Here is a 19928-nt window from a genome sequence, read left to right as displayed (position 1 = left end):
TACTGTTTAATGCAAAATGGTTGGGCAGTGAATGCACTGTAAGAGAATTTTACATCTTGTTCTCAATTACCAGGGATCTCGTGCAATTGTATGAGTTCTTGTAGCTTGGAAAAACCAGTAGAAATTTAAATCTTAAGCTCTTCATGTGTATTATAGTTACATTTATATGCCCAGGATGAATTAATGTGTTTGTAATCTAAGAAATTGTAATTCCTGTAAAGTATCAGAATTTATTTTTTCTACTGCAGCCCTAAAACGAGGGCATTGCGCAGGTTAAAAACTAATTTTGTCACATTTGACTGCAAGAGTGGCATAATTACCCACAATTTATTGTTTGTCTTTACTTGAAACTAAGGGGTTGTTTTCAGTCTAGCTGTTGAGTGGTGTGTCAAATATGAAGCAAATTATTTTCTCCTTCGGTTGACTCATTAGTATTGCAATGTTGCTGGTGCAGCCACCTCATTTATATGGTATTTGTAAATTTACATGCTTCTTTGTGGAGTTGATTGATTTAGATTGCTTGAATTATTAGGCCTCAGACTGCTCCTTTAAAAACAGATGTTTTTCAATTTCGAGTCCCAGGTTACAGCCAAATAGTATTCATACTGTAGAAAACAATCTGAGCTAAGCTCCTTTCAGCTCTCACACTTAGCTGTGTCCTGTTTTCACACACCAACCTGCTGCCTTATTCCTGCATACATGTAAGTTTGGACTTGAATCCTCTCTAACGTTTTGTAGTATGTTTGCTAACTGTATGATTCATTTTTTTTAAATATATTTTTGAGTTTAATACAGAAAACAGAAAAGCAGTAGGCATGTGTTAATTTCAAGGTTACAATCTTAAAAAAATATTTGCAAATATGATTCGTTTCTTCCATCGCTCCACCCCTTATCTTCACAACAACCCCATAGAACTCTTCCCTCCCCTAACTCATAAACTCTCTTCAGACTCATCTTCTGAGCTTTCATCATCCGATTCAGGAATGGGGTCACAAATGTTCCCTATGTAGGTATTCCAGTTGGTCTATATTTTAGACCATTTGCGAGGACATTTCCTAGAAATATACACAGCTCTCTCCGTAACCATTGTAGTGTCCATGTCTCTACTCCAAGCCCCCAAAGAAGGCACTTCAGCTACTCCCCACTTTTGTGCCACATTCCTCTTGGCTACCATGAGGCCCAATGTTGCCCAGATTTGCCCATGCCGAGATAGGTCATTTGGTTCCCAGATATTGAGGAGGCATCTTCTCGGCTCAGGCAGTAGGGAGACATGCAATGTTTGCGATGTACGTAATAACTGGCACCAATAATCCGTTAGTAGAGGACAGTCCCAGATGGTGTGGAAAAAGGAGCCCTCGTGCCCACAACCTCTCAAGCAATATGGGTGGTGAGTCTTACCTATTCTGTGAAGTGTAGTTCTTGTGAGATATGCTCTATGCAAGATTTTAAATTGTACTAGCCTGAGTCTGGCCGATATTCCCACCTCTTTAGGGGAGGAGAGCGCCATCTGCCAGTCCGCCTCCTCCATGACATCAATGTCCGCAGTCCACCTCTTTCAGTGATGCCGTGGGGTCTGACATATTGTTTGCGGTATGTGAAGGAGGTGGCATTCTTAGGCATAAAGTCTGTGAGGAGCCTATCTTCCAGCGGGGAAGCCTCCGGTAAATTCTCGGTCTGGGGTAGTGCTGATTGGAGTGCGTGTTTGATTTGTATGGAACAGAATAATTCCGTTGGTGCAAGCTCGTATTGCTGTCTAAGCCGGTCAAACGAGATAACCGCCCCTTTATCCCATAGGTCCCCTACTGTGGAGAGCCCGATGCTGTCCCAGTGCTCAAAACCCTTGCTGTTTCTGAGGGTCCCTAGTTGTTTCGCGTCCCACAGGGGCGTGAGTTTGGTTATAACCTCCTTCCATCCCAAGTGTGCCTGAGCCATAGCATATCGTGTTTCGTCGGGCCCACTCGTTTCTGCGCTCGCCTTCTGTTATATAGGGAGGCTAGCATATTGTCTGTTCCCAGCTGTATGATTCATTATTTTATTTTTATTTTTTTTAATTTTTTGAAAACCTTTATTGTGCACGAAATAAAGAACAAATACGGGCCCACAACCATCCGGCCGGCCACGAACTCTCATGTAGCACTAGAGCATGCAATACGGTGACATAGTAATACAGCAGCACATCGGTTATTAAGCAGAAATCAGACTGGAGGACGCCGCAAGACCATGACGCAGGAGTGATTAAGGTTAAGTTTTTAAGTTTTTTGTGCAACTATTAAGTTCAGGTCGTATTGTTCCGTACTCATAAAATAATAAAATAAGAGCAAGGACCATGCAGGTGGGACATGACAGTAGCTACAGTTTCGGTGCAATCCACATCTCGACAAGCAAGTCCCGACCAGGCAGGATGGCCACACAATATCCACGCTACAGGGTAGCAATCTCAACATCCCACTCGTATCTCCGCCGCCACCCCTCGCCCAGTATGCCTGAACACGGGCCAAGAGAAAGGAAAAATTATAAAAGAAGCAAAAATAGGTCCCATAGAAACTAACAAAAATGAAATATAACCCCCCACCCTACACACATGCAGAGGCTATGGCCTACCCCCCCCCTAGCAGAGTGTCTGTCGCCCCATAAACCCGAAATACAGCAAGAGAAGAGAAGAAGAAGAAAAAAGGCGAGAGAAAGCAAGAAAATGTAGAAAGAAGGAGAAAGAAAATGATGATAAACGAAGAATTTCAACACTTGAATATAGGGAGGAAGAAAAGAACAAGCTGATCTACCACTCCCAAAAAGGAGGTGGGGAGGAGCCCTCACAATAACAGAGCTCCCGGACTCCCAGCCGTCTGCAACCTCTACGCCGTTTTAGTGTTCCGGTCCGGATCCCCCCCGGCTAATCAAATACAAGGTGTAACATCTGTCCCTGAACCACCAGCCCGCAAAAAACAGTCGCCCCACAAAGAAGAAACGAAAATGGTAAAACACAATAATTGCGGCTTGAAATGGGGAAGAGGCCAGCGCGCAGAGCAGGGAATACAATCTGAAATGGGTGATAGTCGCACATAATGCGTAATCAATGCATCAAACAAGTGTTTCAGTCCGGGGTCACAACCAGGCAGACAGTCAGTGCCAGCGAGGGAAGAATCATCAGCCCTGTCCCGAACGTCGGAAGCCCACTAGGCATAGCCACAGCAAAACAAAGAGACAATATGGCCACAGAAAGAGTGAGAGTGTCTTAGGAACACAAAATGGCCGTCGAGAGTCACCAGTAAATCCACCGACTGTAATAGTGAGATCCTCAGAGACCTGCTGAATGTATGAGTTCTTCGAGAACAAAGTCGGAGGGCATAACCCAGGAGCCGATGATAAGGTCGGCAATGTCGTGGATAGGTCCCAGGGCACTCGCGATGAGAAATCCAACAATGTTGCACTCTCCGGTGAAAGGGGAAACAAAGTATCCCAGATAGAGGGATCAGGCGGACGGTCTCGGGCGCCAATAGATTTGGAAGCGGGCACTTCTGTCCAGCGGGCAGAAGGAAGCACTGTATCCCCATGGATCGCAAACGGAGATGAGTGTAGGCTTTGCGGGGTCAGAACGTTGCATCCCTGCCGCAGCGCCGACGCCATGTCGTCCAGCTTCCTTCGCAGTACTTGGTAGCCCTGGTGCATATCAGCACGGAAGTCGCGCAGGGCAGTCAGGATGATATCGAGAGAAAGTGCAGGCTGAAGCCCCTGCCCCTCACTTCCCAAGGAAGGTGCTTGAAAATCGGACCCCATCTCAGGCGGGGCAACACAGGCCACTGGCAGGGACGGGCGCTCTCCCCCACACCACGGAGCACCAAACAAAGCCATTATGGCGAAATTCCGGGGCAATCGCCAGGATAAGTGTGGCACAGGAGAGCGTCCTTGCAGGGCTGCAATATCACCAAGTACAGCGCCAGTGAGGCATACATCACGGAGAGGCGCCCCGTAACAGAGCAGGGTAGTGAGGCGCGGGGCCAGGCGAACGTAGGCGAGCAAACATGGCCGAGCGACACTCCCCGCATAGCATCTGCCCCAAACAAAGGATCCGTTTCGGTAGGGTGCCGCAGCGCAGCAAGCGCTCACTTCTCGCCGCCAGCTTCAAGTCCTCGCAAGCGGCGCAGCACGGACAGTGCTTCGCGAGGTCCCCACCGGTGCTCGGGTCTTCAGCGCCGATCAAGTATTCTGGCCGCCATCAGGTCTCCGGGGCACGGCAGAGAGCGAATGTGCAGGCGGGGTCCAGGGCTGCGAGCAGTACCGCAGCTATCTCCGGCCGCCGGGCAGGTCGAGAGACCGGAAACACACCGCTGGAATCAGTGCCGCGCCGCACTCAATCAGATATTAAATTACACCAGGATATATGCCAGGATATCAGTGCGGCGGAGAAAGGCTGGAGGAGCCGGGAGCCTACAGGTCCGCTCCGGTCGCCATCTTGGCTCCTCCCCCGATTCATTATTTTTTTGACTGCAGGAGTAACTTATTCTCCCATCAGTACTGTTGAGTTAAGGTAATTGGAAAATATTTTGAGCCAGCTTGAACTTAAATTTTTTTTCTTGTATATTTTTATTTAGTGAGTTGTATCACACCCAGCCTTGAGTAGTAGAACTCTGTAAAGCAAAGAAATGTGCTGTTCAATTTGGATTGTGTTGCCAGGCACATTAGGTTTTCAATCTGAGTATCAATGTCTTTTTTTTCTATTGTCCAGAAAGTGGAACTGCCCTCTGTCTTGCATTCTACAGTGGGCTATTCACTACCACGTTGCATGTCATAAGAACCTTTTTTTTTTATTTGAAGGTAGTTAATAATGTGCAGTAATTTCAGTGTTGATGTTTTTGTATTGTTGTTGAGTAAATGCGTCTTAACCCCTTCACTGCTGGCCCGTTTCCGCCCCTGTGCGGTAAACAAATGAACAGGGGCGGGCCATGACGAACCCCAGCCGTCATCAGCACACGAGCACCGTAGTGCATGACGGCTGGGGTTCGTCATCGGCATGCAAGGGGTTAATGTTTTTTTTATTTGACTACATATGTCTGGGTAAAAGGAGGTGGGGGTGTCTAAGCTTTTGGAGAGCTAGCAGTAGAACTGATTCACTTTTGTCATTTGGTTGGATTGTGAGTGCACCAGTAGATGGTCAGAGAAGTTGATTTTTATTTCACTCCTAAGGTGGTCTTTTTGGTCGCTGTAGCGGATCAAAAGAAAGGATAGGATAGTGGTCCCTGCATTTGACAAGGTTTCCAGTTACTTTGAGTTCAGGCATCAAGAAGATTGCATCCAGGGAGTAGCCACATGTGTTGGCCCAGAGAAGGGTTGAGGACTGCTGTTTGTTATATTTTTTGGGGATGTTGACTGGTTTGAAATGCATGTTCAAATCACCTGGGATGCAGACATAGAGGGGATTTTAAGATCCTTTATAGGGGTGTCTGGGTTAGTGATTAATTTTAGGCTTGGTTCAGGGAATGAAACTAGATCAAAGGTATATGTTCTTGTTAGTCAGATGAGTTGATAAGCAGGGATCTCAGCCGATGAAGTGGGAAAAAAGTTAGGCTTAAATGACTCTTTATGGAGATGAAAGAAGAGCAGTGAAGGGGAAAAGTAACTGGATATTGTAGCTGTAGGAGGCGATTTCAAAGACGTTTAGTTGGGGGCTTCCGTGGGTAGTTGGACTTGAGAGGCTGTTGGATGGGTTTGGTTTGTGCAGGAATGGAAAGAAGAGTTTGCAGTTTTGTGAGCAGGGGGATCTAGAGGTAAGTTGTGGGTAGTGTTTAGAAAGACAAAAGAGCATTAGGTTGAGGTAGGTGGGAAGAAGTACAGCAGGTGTGGCACCACCATTGTCCTTGTTAGGCTGGGTAGGGAATAGTGCAATGTGTGTGGGTGATAAAGAATGGATTGAGGATTGAAGAGCCTGTCAAAAGGCCATGGATGTTATTCCCTGATGGCTGACAATTTAAGGTGGATAAGGGCGGGTGTTGTGGGAAGTATACTTAATAAGTGGAGAGAACTGTTATCTGTGCAAGGAGGGTGGTGGTGTTATTGGAGACGGGAAAGTAGGGAAGTGCTGAGGGAGAGCAAGGGTAGTGACTGGGGAGAATAAGGCATTTGTCCTTCTAGTGCTGGACAAAAACTGAACAAGCAGCTTCCAAACCACCAAATGAGTAGGCCTGTAAGAGCTACTATGCAATTTATATATTTTTTTATTTCTAGCTGGAAAACTGTAAAATACAATTCGCAGGAAGCTGCAAATTCCCAAAATGGCCCGAGTGCATACAAATAACTTAGTTGTTAAGAGACTGTTTAAACCAACAGCAGAAATGTATGTCCAGTCCACCTAGAAGTGAGAAGACACAACGTTCTGTAAAACCTAGCTTCCTAACCCACCATGTAACCTTGGAGATTTATTGTATCACCTGTTTCCTTTCTTAGCTATTCTTCAGGTTTGTCTCTGAGGAGAACTAGGAAGCACAGTTGTGAAGAGGATTTAGTCACTGAAGGCTTGGGGCGTTTAAGGCACCAGACCTATGAGGCACAGGCTCACAATCAGCATTTGGACATAGAGCCGATCTTCTGTGCAGTTTGGTGTCTCCAATGTCCCCTCAATTTGATTAAATGAGGCTATCTCCTAGCCGCATCTACGTTCATTAGCTGCCTAATAGAGCTTCATTAAAGTCCAGAATTCGGACAGTAGTCTCCTAGACAACTTAATCACATTTTGGAACCATCGAGATGAGGCTGGGGGCTTGGCAATGGTTTCCTTGGTACAAGTAAATATCTCGTGGTGGAAAGTTATACTAATAGTGGGTCTCGGAATTCCCAGCAAGAGAAATTATAGCCCATTTGTTAGATCAAGCAGAATTATAGGTACTACTATTCTAATTAGAAATGTATATTAAAATATTTCTTTATTAAAAATCGACAGTTTTTGCAATTAAAAAACACTGTAAAACTGATTACACTAACAATGATGTCCAGTTCATATACCATTAAAAACATACATTACATACACAAAGAAAAAAAATGATTCACTATAGGAGTGATTGCAAGAGCATTAATACCTGATATGTGCCAACAAACATTCAACAGAGACAAATACAGACAGTACATTTTGTCATTTAGGAACACATCCGGTCTAAACAATTCAATTGCTAATCCTAGATACAATCTATTATTCTTATCTGTAGGATAAGCTATTTCCACGGATTGTGTTGGGTGAAGCGTCAACGCGTTTCGATTGTTCTATTGATATCCCATCTTTATCAAGTCCACTAGAATTCTCTCTTTATTGGCACTGTTTAAATCTTCCTCGTTTTATATTTGTTTTCTATTTTTAATTACCGTTCCCCTGTTTTTAACCCCTTTACTGCTAAGGCATTATTATTAATCTCATATAATTTCCATTGAAATCAATGGAAAGTCCATGACGAGTTACCCTTGTCATTAGCAGCCAAGAGGTTAAGGGCTGCTCCTCACACTTGCATTATAATCGTCAATTCACCGCGTTTTGCGGGTCCCGGGTCCTTTTGTCTCTGCCTCTCGGCAGTTGTGCAGTTTGGCGGCCATATTAGGTGAGGGAAGGACGCCGGGCGTGTAGTGCACGCTCTAGCGCCCAAGGACGCTCGACCAGGCCCGGACTGGTGCTTTCGGGCACCGGGCAATCCCCCGGTCGGCTGGAGGGGTTGGAGGCCGGTTTTGAGTCAGGAGGGGGCCGGATTTGTGAGTGAGGGCCGATTTTCGTTTTCGTTCGTCCGTCACAGGCCAAGCGTCAGCATCAGTGTGTAAGTGTCAGTCGTGTTGTGACTGCCTGCAGGCTGCAGCGCCGCCCATGCTACAGCGCCACGAAGCAGCAAGAAGGCTGATCACAAGCAGCAACCTAAAAAAAAAGCGGAAGAAGGGTTTCTGGAGGGAGAAGGGACCGAGGGAGGTGCCTGTGCGCAGCGCGCAGTCATGCCCTGCCTCCTCCTGCGCGCCTAGGGTGCCCCCCCCACATGCGCATTGCATTGTGGGCAAAAGAACTGCGCAGTCATCACCATCATGACGAGAGAGTCAGCCAGCCCTGAAAGGACCTCACCGGAGCGGGCGCGGCCATAATTTAATTATTACTGTGGTGGCTAGCCCGCTCCCGCCCCTGGAAGTACTAGCCTGCCCTCCTGTCCTCCTGTGTCTGTCAGTACCACCCACCAACAGCAGGAGCCGGGCCGGCCCGACGTGACCGTTACTGTGACTGAGTAAGTGTATTTTATTTTTTCCCGCCCTGGGCTGGCTCCCGTACCGACAATTACAGTTACTTTCTTTCATCATTAATGACTCATGATGACTTTGTCGTTAATGCTTGGTCTTCACTGAAGTTGGCGGGAGGGGCCGCGTCGCGCAGTGGTGGTGGTCAGTGGCATGGGTCCTGACTACAGGGTACTGGTACAGAGGGCTCGGAAGTTGGCTCAGCAATATTTCTTGGTTTACCAGGAACCAATTCCAACAGCGCAGCTAGTACAGCGAGTTGCTTCAGTAATGCAAGAGTACACACAGTCCGGTGGTGTTCGCCCATTTGGTGTATCATTGTTAATTGCTGGTTGGGATGAGGAAAGGCCATATTTTATTCAGTCTGATCCTTCTGGTGCCTATTTTGCATGGACAGCAACTGCTATGGGGAAAATTACGTGAATGGAAAAACTTTCCTTGATAAAGGGTATAATGAAGAACTGGAACTTGAAGATGCCATTCACACAGCCGTTTTAACATTAAAGGAAAGCTTTGAAGGACAGATGACAGAAGACAACATTGAAGTCGGTATCTGCAATGAAGCAGGATTTAAAAGGCTCACTCCAGCTGAAGTAAAGGATTATCTGTCTGCTATAGCATACTACTTGTACATTAGAATAACTGGGAATTTGTAGAAACATATATTTCTACCACAGGAGAATTACAATGTATAAAATGTTTAATTTGCAGCTTTTTTGAATACTTATTTCTACATGGTTTGTCTGACGGACCTTTTTAAAATGGTATGCGTGCAAATCACAATAAACGAAAACCTTGAACTGTACATTCAGGGAGATGACTTCCGCAGCTACAGCCAATCAGAAAGCAAACTCTGCCCGCTGTCACCCTTAATACCTCTCTAATACACAGGAAATAAAGAGGGAAGAAACTCAACTCAACAATGCCTGCATACTGTAAGCTATAAGGAAATCCATGGTGTGAAATGGAAACGTAGAGGGTCGGTTGTAATATTTGGTATGAGAAACTGTTTTTCAGAGTTTACCAATAGGTATCAAATTATTACCTCCTCAAACAATTTTCCAGAGCAACATTCACAACCCGAAGAATGACAAAAACTCCAAATTGTTGCATATTCGAATTTTAATGCAAAACTAGGAGTGGCTGCTGATACTCTGGAACCAAAACTCCATGGACTCAAGGTTCCCCATATCCAATCTATAACATGAGACAAAAGTGGACGGGGTAGCGCAGGTGGCTGCTTTAATCTATCTAACATTGAAGCCCCACAAGTGTCAACCCAGGAAGCAGCCATTCCTCGAATGGACTAGCCGTCACCTTGCCTGGTAAAACTATGTCATGTGAAACATAGGCCATGCTCATAGGAGTTCTAATCCAGTTACTCAAAGTCGGGGAGGAAGCTTTCTACCCATATTAAAATATATCAAAATGAAAATATTTTCACACTATCTAGAGTCTTGTGACCTCGCCAGATAAGACACATAGATCTACAGTGTCCTCAGCATATGCACTGTGTTTAAAGTATCCTTCTCAGGAATTGTAGATGCTGCAAAAGAAGACGGAAACATATTTCTTGTCTTCATGGAAAGAAGACATAACTTTAGGATGGAAACCTGGTTCTAATCTAAGAATCAGTCTATCTGATAAAAATCCTCAAAAAGCAGGGTTTAATAGACAACAGACCCAACTCACTTTGTCTACAGACTGATGTTATGGATGCGAAAGAGAACACCTTAAAGGACACATGTTTCCAGTGTCTACCTCCACCAAAGGCTCACAAGGATGAGACTATGAAGCCCTAAAGACTAGAGGTAGATCCCAAGTAGGACATGTTGATTTCATAAATGGTCTCATCAAAGAACGATCCTTTGAAACCTTACTAATCAAGGAATCCATGTCCAGAATACTCCAAGGAGCTCTTGCTGTCCTTATTGCTGTCCATTGAACCATTAAAGTATTGAGTAGTGGCCAGACCTTTATCCAGAGCCAGCTCTAGGATGGTGCGACTGGTGCAACAGGGGGTATCATGTTTGCAAGTATATCATGGTTTGAAAAGCACCTGTTGCCCCGTTTCTGGCCTCCAGCAATTTTCAGGCAACAAAAAAATGTCAAGATAACACTGGTGATTAATGTTATTTCTAGAGAAAGATTGGAGGTTTGTCTAGTGGAAGTTTTGACTCAAATCAAATCCAAATCAAAACAAGCTTTATTGGATGTAAACGCTTAAATCATAAAAGCATAATACTTAAAAGAATAGAATCATATGTGACAAATCCATTAGATTACAAGTTATGACTCATGGTAAGGTAGCACAGTGAGTTAATATGCCTGCTGCAAAGAACATGCACCTTGCAGATCACAGAGTGCCTATAATGTAAATAAGTCCTTGGGTTACTGATTTTGAGAGATCCTATTGTTACTTGTTGGTTAAACACTCACCTACGTCGTCTGATATGATCTTTATAATAGTTCAATTTCCAGCTAACCCAGCCTCGGACTACGTCCCTCTGATGCAGGCCAAATGAACGTTAAATTGGGTACATTTGTTAGTAAGAACTCCTCTTATTTAAAACACTAAGAAGCTGCATAGGATTGGTATGAAGCGCTATATAAAAAAACTGATTATTAACGACTGCCAATGAGTATTTAATCTATATTGCAAGATTGAAAATACATTAGCAGCTGCAGAGCAATGTGATTCCAATCCGACAGTTACCGCAGTGTGTAACATACAGAGCTGTGCTGTGTATATACGGTCAGTGGTAAGTTGCCTACCACTGACCGTATATGCACAGCACAGCTCTGTATGTTACATGAGGCCTCTAGTCTTGGAGTCCCTCGGAGTAGTCAGCTAGAGCCTGCCCATAGCTGCCAAGGTTTCAGATTGCTATGTGTGACATTTTCATAAGTTATGCATGTTCTCAAATCGTAAAAATCTCTCTAGACTGCAGACCCTTGCATCTTTATTTCCAGCGCATTACTTCTGGATGTGTTTTCTACCAAGTGGAGGCTCTAGTGAGCTGCTTAAATCTTAGACGATGGCAAAGGAAATTATTTTGGCACGCCTAGTTATTATTTCACTGCTTAAACCATGCTGAAACTAGTCCAGGCTGGCTGGCTGCTTTGTTCATGCTCCTACTTTAATCACGGCCTTGGCATGGGTTGGATTAATATTAGTGATCAGCAATTGCTGTAACTTTGAGGGATTGTGCATGGAATCTTTAGGCTGCACCAAGCTATTTTTGCTCTTAGTTTGAGAAACTATTCAGTGAGATGCAGACACACTTTATTGTTGTAAATCACTGGCAGAGCCAGAAAGGCCATCTTTGTAGTATAACTGTACACGGTGGTGCATCCTGCAAACCTGACCCCATTGTGTCCATTGAAATTGCCATATCATGTGCCTTTGTGATAACTCCTAACAGTGAAATCTACTTATTTTTGACTAAAAACCCAGTTGTGTTTAAACATTGGAGTTAATCGCATGATCACGCATTTGTTTGCACTTTGGGGACCAAAGGAAAGTGAGGCTGACAAACGTGCTGTAAAAAAAAGTTGTCTTCTTTTGGATCAGCTGCAGTTCACAACAAGTTTTGAAATGCTGACTCAGAGGCGTCCAAGTTTGGTCCAGGAAGGCTGGATCCTTGGCTGGTGTTGGGATAAGCACAGACTGCGTAATGTGTTCCATTTCAGACTCGGTGGATGTGCATTTATCTCATGCCGATAACCTTAAAACGGCTCTATGACTATGGACCTTTTGGTTTAAGTGTTGCCCGCTGTCAATATTGGGACGTACAGGTAGCACAGTCGTGCTCTGTCTGGCATGCATGCATGAAGTAGAGCTAGTCGGGGGTGTAGAGATGAAAGGAAGAAGAAAAGACAAATGCGGACAGAAAAGGGAACAGTGTGATCTCTCCCTCTCTCTCTCCCTCTCCCTCAGCTCTTTCTCTCTCTTAGCTCTTTCTCTCTCTCCATCGCTCTTTCACCCTCCTTCTCCCTCCCTCCCACTCTTTCTTTCTCTTGCCCTCTTTCTCGCTCTCTCCCTCTCTCTATTTCTCTATCCCTCTCTCTCCCTCACGCGCTCTCTATTTATCCCTCTCAATCTGTCGCTATACCTATCCCTCTCTCCCCCTCTAACTCTCCCCCTCCCTCTCTCCCCCTCTCTCTCCCTCTCTATCCACATATCTCTCTTACTCTCTATCCCTTTCTCTATATCCTTTTCTCTCTCTCCCTCTCTCTATCCCTCCCTCTCTTTTATATCCCTGTATTTCTGTCTCCCCTCTCTCTCTCTCCACCTCCCTCTCTTACCTCTCTCTCTCCTCTCTCTCTCCTCTCTCTCCCTCTCTCTCTCTCTCCCCCTCCCTCTCCTCTGTCTCCCCTCCCCCTCTCTATCTCTTTCCATCCCTCTCCCCATCTTTCTCTCATTCCACTCCTTCCTTCCTCATTGTCTTCCTGTGTTTCTCCCTCTACTTCTCCCTATCTCTTCTTCTGTCTCCCTCTCTCTCTCCCCCTCCTCCACTCTCTCTCCTCCCCACGTACGAAACATAACCAGATCTATTGCTGTTTTGGCCTTTGTCTCCCAAATTTTCTTGGGGGGTAGAAGTTCAACCCCCCAAACTCCCCATAGTGGTTGCTCACGGCTACACACCATGTGGGGGTTGGTCTCACTTTTACTTTGTTCTTTCTGATTCACTACTTGTGTCTATTTTTAGTGCTCTCTGAAAGAATGCCTATGGATACATATGACTGGGTGGGTAACCTGATGTTCTTTATGGTCATCATCTACTGTTTACTGTGCTTTGAAAGTTGATACAATTTGAATATGTAATGAAAAATGTGCTGTAAAATTCACCATTTTGGTATGTCGTTTTTGAAAAATTTCTTGGGGGGAGAACCCCCCCAAGCCCCCCTAATGGCCATCGGCCTCGCGCGCTGCGCGCGCTCGCTACGCGTCGGACGGGGGCTGGCTCGCTGCGCATCGGGCGGGGGCTGGTCTGGCAAAATTTGCCAGGGCTGCTTTCGCTTCCCAGTCCGGCCCTGCGCTCGACCTCCTCTTAAAGGAAGTCATGTTGATGCGCAGCGGTCACGCGCAGCAGGACCACCGGATCACCGCCGGAGTCACGCCAGACTCCAGCCCGTCTGCGCCCGTCAGCGCCCTGGAGGCGAGCGGAGCGGCGGGCAGGGCTCCATCACCGGGATTACCTTTTCCTACTGCCACTAGGGTTTGTTACACGTCGCATGAGCTTTGGTCTCTGCAAAAGGTACCCTGGGGCTGTCAAAGTTTTTACGGGTCGATACAGGGGTAAGAGACGATGCCCTGGTTATGGTTGGGTACCAGACAATGCCCCGGCCACTTTACCAAACAGGGAGCTGGACAGTGTGAAGCATCTTTGTCTGCTTTTAAATACTAAATCAGCACGCAGGCATGTGCAGGATATCTATGATCTCCTGGCCGCTGAAAAGCCGTTATGTCTGATGTTAACAGAGACATGGTTTGAGGATTCGTCTAATCCCGACATAGCTATAGCAATCCCCCCAGAATATAATATCTTCAGGCAAGATAGATTGGTTGGGAGGGGCGGGGGTGTGGCATTTGTGGTGAATAAACTTGCCGCTTGCTCCATTATTCCCACGGATGCTATTACAGGATCTGAAGCCCTTGCTTTCTCTATAGCTTTGGCGCCGCATCAATCTCTTAAAGGGCTTTTAGTTTATAGGTCCCCTGGACCGGCTGGTTCCTTCTTTGACTAGCTCCAGTCGGCAATTTCGGTGCTGGCTCAGAGCGGAGCGCTGCATCCTGACCGGGGATTTTAATTTCCATATGGATGAGGGATCGGACCCTGACATGATCAAACTGAGATCACAGCTCCCCTAGGCCTTGCTCCTTACCTTTCTGGACCAACGCATGAAAAGGGCCATACCTTGGATCAGGTTTTTTCCACGTCCCCCATTGAGGTCCTGTCACTTCTGCCGGTGCTCTGGTCAGACCATAGGATGGCCAAATTTCATGTACTAGGCACAAAGAAACCATCTAGCACCGCTCCTAGGCAGCTGGGGCGAGCCCCTAGGGCGTTTCATTGGGAGACTCCAGAGATACTAGCTCGGGCATCTCTTGATCATCCCTGCCCTTTCACGGGAGACCTGGAGAGGGATTTAGAGTCCCTGCAGGCGTGGCTAACAGGCTGAATGATCTAGCCCCTGTGACAGCCCCCCGATTAACATCGAAACGGGTTTCTGCCCCCTGGTTCACTGAAGCACTGTCGGCTTCTCGAAGGCAGTGCAAGGTGGCTGAAAGGGCTTAGTGCTCTCAGTACGATCCAGCGGCCAGGCTTGTCTATAGGACATCGGTTAAGGCCTACCATCGGGACATCCTCCTGGAGAAAAAAGGTTACTTTGCGAGGAGGATAGAGGCTGCCTCTAATTCCTGTAAGGAGATTTTTTACGATCGTCAGGGAATTCACGGCCCCTCGAACTAATTCGACCCAGACCGCTCCCTCTGACTCGTGGGTTTCCGCACTCGCCAACTTTTTTACCACCAAGATCAAACTGATCCAGGATTCTTTTCCCTTGAGGGTAGTTGAAGTACCTCCGAGCCCCAAAGATAGGCCAGGTCCGTGGGCCCTTTCGGGTTCAGTCTTGGCAGATTTTCCGTCATTGGCATTTATGGCCAATCCTAAATCTGGGTCGCCTCTTGACCCATGTCCGGCCAAATTCCTGGCGAAAATGGCAGACGTTGTAAACCCGTTGGCGAATCCACTCTTTCATATCTCCTTGAGTCGGGGGTGGTCCCGCAGGCTTGGAAGCAGGCGATGGTCATTCCCCTTCTCAAGAAGCCTGGTCTAGACTCGGAGGCCTTGATCAACTACAGGCCAATCTCTCTCCTCCCTGCGCTGGCTAAGATCTTGGAGAAGCATGTTCATATCGTGCTTTCCAAATTTCTGGAATCTCACAATCTGCTGCACTCCACTCAATCTGGCTTCCGCCCCAATCTAAGCACGAGACGGCGCTTTTGGAGGTGTCTGAGGCCATTAAAGAGGCGCTGGATTCGAGGGGCAAAGCTATGCTCGTAATGCTGGACTTGTCGGCGGCCTTTGATACCGTCCCCCACGAGGGTCTCCTCACCAGACTTCATGAGATCGGTCTGAGGGGGACGGTGCTTAGCTGGTTTAGATCATTCCTGGCCGGCCGTCGACAAACGGTCTGGGCCTCAGCCAGCTCTGCCGTGATGCCGCCTTTGAGAGTCGGAGTTCCGCAGGGATCTGTGTTGAGCCCGACTCTTTTTAACATCTTTATGACCCCTCTCGCGGCATTGGCGGAGTCTCATGGGGCCCAGATCGTATCCTATGCCGACGATACCCAGCTCCTCTTTACGTGCAGGAAAGGAGAAGATTTTGATGGAGAGAGTATCCGTGAGTGCCTTAGGGCTGTTTTTTAAATGGTTCCAGCTCAATAGCCTCCAGTGCAACTCAGATAAGTCTGAGGTACTCTTCTTCGGCTGCCCTTATGATCCAGACTGGCAGGAATGGTGGCCTGTTAATGTTTCCTCCAGCGCACTCGTCCCAGCTAGCTAAGAATCTGGGGATCAAGATGGACAATGGCCTCACGTTAAGATCTCAGATCCTTGGTCTTACGGGAACATGTTTTGGCCTCCTTAGGATGCTCCGTAAGTTTCTTCCTTTGCTCTGAGAAGATCATAGGAAGGTGCCGGTGCAGGCCTTAATTGGCTCAAGATTGGACTACTCCAACGTCCTGTATCTTGGCCTGCCGGAATATCTTCTGCAACGTCTGCAGGTGGTCCAGAACTCGAGCCAGAGTTTCAGGCCATTTACAGTCGCTTCACTGGCTGCCTATCTGGAAGCAGATCGTTTTTAAGGCCTTGACCTTGGCCCACAAGGCTCTCCATGACACGGGAGCCAAATATCTCCAAAGGAGGCTTGCCTTCTACCATCCGACCCGATCTTTGAGATCTGAATCATTGTTCCTTGCGGTGGTCCCTCGAGTAAAAAGGGCCCGCATTGGGGGTCGCTGTTGGCGCCACAGCTTTGTAACACGTTGCCTATGGCACTACGCAGCACCCCTAATTTGCTGACTTTTAAGAAAGGCCTCAAAACTTGGCTTTTCGCCCAGTAGTTCGCTCCTCTTGGATTCTTCTTGGTCCACTTTGCATTACTTTGCTTTACTGTGTTTTGTTACCCTGCTACTGGTTTTCAATAAAAGCGCCGGGATACTCTATGGAGTAGCCGCGCGCTATTAAAGACAAAACTAACATAACATAACTGTTTGGTTGCCTTTAATCTCAATCTTGTAGGCAAATACAATATATTAATTTTCGTATAGTTAAGAACTTCATAGGTTGCTCAATACTTTCAACAACTCAATTCTACATTATTGCTGTACATTGTTCCAATTCAGTACCCACTTTTCTCAATAGTTCACATAATCTGTTAGTCATTTTAAGAGTTTCAAAAAACATGACCTACATCTTTTATCCAGCATTTCAAACGTCACCTTTAACTCTATCAGATGGGCTCAATCTAATGTGCACCTATGATTCCATGCACCCTCCCCCCCCCCCCTTTTTTTTCCTTAACATCTTCGCCGCGGGGCTAATTCCCTTGCGGCGCTGGTGGGGAGGTGGGCGCGTGCAGCGCCACGGTGCTCGTGACGAGCTCGGCTCGTCACGCTGCACGGTGGCGCTGTGCTCATGACGAGCTGAGCTTGCCATGACCACGCCCATTTCTTAGAACGCTCTGCACCGCAGGGGAATTAGCCCCGCGTGTGAGCGCCGCTCGTGACTTTACGTTTTTAGGACTCGCAGAGTCCCCCCCACCCCCCAAAGCAATGCTGAGAGCTTGTTTGTAATTGCTCACATTACCAAACTCACCGTTTGCACGATTACTACCCGCACCTACCCGCAACACCCTTCCTGCCCGCACTAAACTATTATTCCCTCTTAGAATAATCTCACCTTCCACACAATCCATTTTGGTAAGCTGATTATACAATGCCTATACCCAGCTGTTGTTCTTGCACAAATGTGCCTACCATCACGGCACAAAATCCTACCAGCCCAATATTTGACTTGCCCTCTCACGACTCTATTATAGCAGCACCCTTTTGGAATTCCTCATTAAGCTACTGCATAACAAAAGTCGCTCACAAAACTACACCCATAACACTTACCTGAACAATCTACCACTCGGCTTTGATAATTTAACGACGGCTCGTGCATGACTCCTGCACTTATGCGTTTTAAACGTTTGTGATAGTGTAATAAAACTATCTCTCTGCCCGCAAGTGCACCGTGGATGCTTGAGTAGTGCTTCCTTTCCTTCTTCGTAAACCGCATATTGTTTACATATCCTGGCTCATGCAGGACTCCTGCACTTGTGTTATAAATAGAGCTCCCGGTTTTTGGTATCTATTTTTTTGCCATTTCCGTCTGTATTTATCCATATTTATTTTTTGGACATTTTTTCTGTATTTATCCACATTTCTTTTTGTCACAAGCAAAAGATGACGCTACAGCTAGTATTTTTCCACATTTATTTAAATTGTGGATGCACACATGCACTCGGTTGTTATTGGTCAACACTATACATTCGTCTGAAAACGTTGCCATTTGCAGAATGTCCCAAATATGCTTAAAAGTGCTATCACAAGCCATTTGTCTCCAAGCCTTGCAGTTTCAAAATCATAAATGCTAGCATTAAACCACCTGCCGTGCTATCTGGCAGCACACTATTCGAAAGAGTGAGCATTTATGACTGTTAATGCTAGCTGTTGCAAAACAGTACCCTCATTTTTAATAAACTCAGTGAACAGTGTTCATATAATTATTTTAACTCGGTCCCTAATCCCCTATGCATTGTGGAAGAATGTCCTTCATCACAGAGTTTTGCTTTAATTGCATCTATGCCAAAGTGAAATTAACAAGCTGAAAGGAAAATACAAAACATGCACAAAATGATGTCACAATTTCCAGGAGATTCAGTATCTCTGCGAGAAAAGGCCTTTAGATACCTAAACTTGAAGGGGGTTCTGAGCCCTCCTAGTGTGATGGATTTGAGTACAATTTCAGGGCCTCAATGATAAAAGACAACTTAAACATGGCCACTCACAGTTCTCTCAGTTACCCCAGAATTCCACGGAATGTCAGTTATTCTTTAGACAGTTGTTTGAGGGTATTTTATGCAAACATTATAGATTGTTCCAGAGTTCCAAGCTGCCCAAGCCCATTTATGAATAGCTCCTTCAGTCCACTTTTATGATTTGCATCCTGGGAGTTGTAGTCCTGATTTTATGAAAGCATCAGCAAGACTCCAAATGCAAGTATTGCACACAGCTGGAGTGTAAATACTATGCGCACGGTGCTGTTCTATAATTGTGTTTTGGGTGATAAATGCCTTATCTGCTCTGTTTTTGTTGACGAAATGACCCACATGTGGTTAAATTGAAGATGTGCCAGTTCCAGACCTTTTTAGGCTTGCTTTACAAACCTGCTCCAACCTGAAGATTTATCACATCAAGTGTAAATCTTTCATCTAGTTCTGGGTTCTGTAGTTTGTATTCTCGTTCTTGTCTTTTTTACCAACATAATGCCAGGACTTCAAGCATCAGAATGCAAAGTAAATACATTTAGTGCTCGACGAGCTACACACACCTTGTGTGGGTCAATTTGACATGTCTGAAATTTCCTGTAGTTTCCAACAGGCCACTTTTTATAGAATGTACAGAAAAATAACTTGATGAATCACTAGTAAGAGAAGGCCTTTGACTCAAACTACCTGTTGAGTACCTTGCCTGCAGCATTGGATTCGGCAGAAGATGTGTGCTTCAGTCTGCCATGTTGGAAAGGTTATGCTCAGTACTCTTGTCCTGAATTAGTTATGGTGACAAGCCAATGATGCCTTATGTCAGATGCCACCATAGGTAGGCCTTAAAGGGTGTATTCTTGCACCGTGGCGAAGCCTGTGGATAGGTGTCTCAACACGTAAAAGGCCTTTATTACAATGCAGCTAGGAAGACTCCGACCAGTGGTAGGAGTCTTCCGAGCTGCACCGTTATGGGCTCCTCTGTTTACTTTCCGACCCCCTGTGAGCTTCTAATCCAGGGCCTCGGCACCGCATTCTGTAGTGGCTGCTCTCACCCCTCACCACCCACCTCGGCAGCGAGCCCCGCCTCGGGCCCGAGAACAACTTTAGTCCAGTCTGAGAGGAAAAGACTGGTGCTGGAGCAATCTGCAGGGTCAAGAGGCAGGGGGCCGAGGGGTGAACAACAAAGCCTCATTAAGATGTAAACGGTCTTTCAAAGACCTGTGAAGTACTCGGGTGCGCCGTGTGCGCGCCGGGAAGCTGTCTCAGCTGGGCTGACACCTCTTAACCCTCTGAGGAGGAGACGCCAGATGGCCGGGGGTGTGATTTATTGAAGTCAATAACAAATATACTAGTATTTTCCCGTTTTTATATAAAAATACAGATAAGGGAAAACTTGTGTTCCGTCTGTATTTATATGTAAAAATCTGTTTAAACGGAAAACTAGGAGCCCTAGTTATAAACCTTTGTGATCGTTTATTGACATTATGCGTTTTAAACGTTTGTGATAGTGTAATAAAACTATCTCTCTGCCCGCAAGTGCACCATGGACGCTAGATTAGTGCTCACTTTCCTCCTTTGTATACG

The 19928-nt window shown here is 46.1% G+C and overlaps 1 protein-coding gene and 1 pseudogene across 2 annotated transcripts in view; both read left to right on the top strand.

The window, feature by feature from the left end:
* The window catches only part of RLIM (ring finger protein, LIM domain interacting), a 113644-nt gene that overhangs the window by 69721 nt on the left and 23995 nt on the right, over window positions 1-19928 (top strand). The gene's annotated exons all lie outside the window — the stretch shown is intronic.
* On the top strand, window positions 6267-8903 carry LOC147718481 (proteasome subunit alpha type-2 pseudogene; annotated as a pseudogene).

This window comes from Lissotriton vulgaris, chromosome 4_1, assembly GCF_964263255.1.
Source record: "Lissotriton vulgaris chromosome 4_1, aLisVul1.2, whole genome shotgun sequence".
NCBI classification, from domain to species: Eukaryota; Metazoa; Chordata; class Amphibia; order Caudata; family Salamandridae; genus Lissotriton; species Lissotriton vulgaris.
Note: the sequence above shows the minus strand (reverse complement) of the source record. Positions and strands in the feature narration are given on the sequence as shown.